This window comes from Muntiacus reevesi, chromosome X (genome assembly GCF_963930625.1).
Source record: "Muntiacus reevesi chromosome X, mMunRee1.1, whole genome shotgun sequence".
Classification (NCBI taxonomy): Eukaryota; Metazoa; Chordata; class Mammalia; order Artiodactyla; family Cervidae; genus Muntiacus; species Muntiacus reevesi.
The window spans coordinates 134,662,927-134,665,696 of NC_089271.1; positions in this window are offsets into that span (position 1 = coordinate 134,662,927).

Below are 2,770 nucleotides of genomic sequence, written 5' to 3' on the forward strand. Positions count from 1 at the left end.
GTGATGGTGGCCTCATAGAATGAGTTTGGAAGTTTACCTTCTTCTGCAATTTTCTGGAAGAGTTTGAGTAAGATAGGTGTAAGTAAGATAGCTCTTCTCTAAATTTTTGGTAGAATTCAGCTGTGAAGCCATCTGGTCCTGGGCTTTTGTTTCCTGGAAGATTTTTGATTACAGTTTCGATTTCCTTGCTTGTGATGGTTCTGTTAAGATCTTCTATTTCTTCCTGGTTCAGTTTTGGAAAGTTATACTTTTCTAAGAATTTGTCCATTTCATCCAAGTTGTCCATTTTATTGGCATAGAGCTGCTGGTAGTAGTCTCTTATGATCCTTTGTATTTCAGTGTTGTCTGTTGTGATCTCACCCTTTCCATTTCTTATTTTGTTAATTTGGTTCTTCTCTCTTTGTTTCTTAATGAGTCTTGCTAATGGTTTGTCAATTTTGTTTATTTTTTTCAAAAAACCAGCTTTTAGCTTTGTTGATTTTTGCTATGGTCTCTTTAGTTTCTTTTGCGTTTATTTCTGCCCTAATTTTTAAGATTTCTTTTCTTCTGCTGACTCTGGGATTCTTCATTTCTTCCTTCTCTAATTGCTTTAGGTGTAAAGTTAGGTTATTTATTTGGCTTTTTTTTTGTTTCTTGATGTAAGCCTGTAATGCTATGAACCTTCCCCTTAGCACTGCTTTTACAGTGTCCCATAAGTTTTGGGTTGTTGTGTTTTCATTTTCATTCATTTCTATACATATTTTGATTTCTTTTTTGATTTCTTCTATGATTTGTTGGTTATTCAGAAGCGTGTTATTTAGCCTCCATATGTTTGAATTTTTAACAATTTTTTTCCTGTAACTGAGATCTAATCTTACTGCACTGTGGTCAGAAAAGGTGACTGGAATGATTTCAACTTTTCTGAATTTTCCCAGACCAGATTTATGGCCCAGGATGTGATCTATTCTGGAGAAGGTTCCGTGTGCACTTGAGAAAAAGGTGAATTTGATTGTTTTGGGGTGAAATGTCCTATAGATATCAATAATGCTCTTACAAAGAGAACTCACAGAGCTCCCTAGCTCCTTTTTCCCCGTGAGAATACAGTAAGTCCCTTACATAGAAATTTTCAAATTGCCCACTTTCAAAGATTCGAACTTGCATTCGCTTGGTCAATCTGTTAAGCTAGTTCATGTGTCTGGTGGACATTGTCACATGTGTGCATCCTCTGCAATTGGTTGTGTGTTTTGTATTTTACAGCACAGTGCTGTATAGAGTACATTACTGCACTACTTTTTTTTCATTTATTTTTATTAGTTGGAGGCTAATTACTTTACAATATTGTAGTGGTTTTTGCCACACACTGACATGAATCAGCCATGGATTTACATGTATTCCCCAGCCCGATTCCCCCTCCCACCTCCCTCTCTACCCGCTCCCTCTGAGTCTTCCCAGTGCACCAGGCCCGAGCACTTGTCTCATGCATCCAACCTGGGCTGGTGATCTGTTTCACCCTAGATAATATACATGTTTCGATGCTGTTCTCTCGAAACATCCCACCCTCGCCTTCTCCCACAGAGTCCAAAAGTCTGTTCTGTACATCTGTGTCTCTTTTTCTGTTTTGCATATAGGGTTATCATTACCATCTTTCTAAATTCCATATATATGTGTTAGTATACTGTAATGGTCTTTATCTTTCTGGCTTACTTCACTCTGTACTACTTTTATTTCTAGCCCAGGATGTCGGGAAGCATGTGTAAAAATAACAGTACATAAGTCATTCTGTTAGTTGGGTACTAAGGCTAACTTTGTTGGACTTCTGAATAAATTGGGCTTACATGTGCACTCTCAGAATGGAACTCGTTCTAATGCAAGAGACTACCTATAGGTGAAAAGTCTGCAATCCAAAAAGGGATCTCATCTGACCCTACTGCTACCCGTATCTTATACCTCTAGCCTCCAGAATTGTGAGAAATAAATTTCTGATGTTTGCAAGCAACTCTGTGCCTTGTATTTTGTTATAGCAGCCCAAATGGACAGGCAAATAGACATGCAAATAGACACACATGCACATTAAGAATATGATAAAGGTAGTTATTTTACACTGGGAGAGGAGAATTTTTTCAACAAATTTTGATGCATTATTTAATAAACTTCTGAAAAACATATAAACTTTAAGAATACTTTTACTACATGCCATAATGAGTTCCCTAACTGGAATGTGATTTATCGATCTTTGATTGGCAATGCTCACTTATGCTTCAAAATTAAATTCAAGAACTGCCCTCTCCCCTCCCCTTCTCTCTTTGCTGAGTAACTCATCATAAAGCAATTAGGTGAGATCAGTCCAGACAGGCATCCATGACAGTAGGGCATGGAGCAATAGTGGGCCAGAGTGAGATGTTAAAGGTGAAGGAGTGGTGAAGAGGATGTTCATACAGTCAGAGTAGCCTAGTATGGAGAGTCAGAACTCAAATAAAGTGAAGTGATGAGATCCACAAGAGCAGGGAAGGGAGGTGTGTAGTATGTGATGTCAGTACTTGATCAGGGAAAACAGAATATCCATGCTAGGGCGTGCCATGGGCAGTCCGTGCCAAAGTGGAATTAAGACACCTTCACAGAGCAGTCTGCCATAAAATTCAGTTAATCTGGAGAATATTAAACAGGAGTCTAGCCAGGCATGAAGAGTAAAAGCCTCGGTCCAGAGAAGAAGAAATCCACAAGGATGAGGCAGATTTGTGTAGAAAGTCAGAGGCCAAGCAAGGTGAGGAGGGCATCCATGGATGGAGGTGGG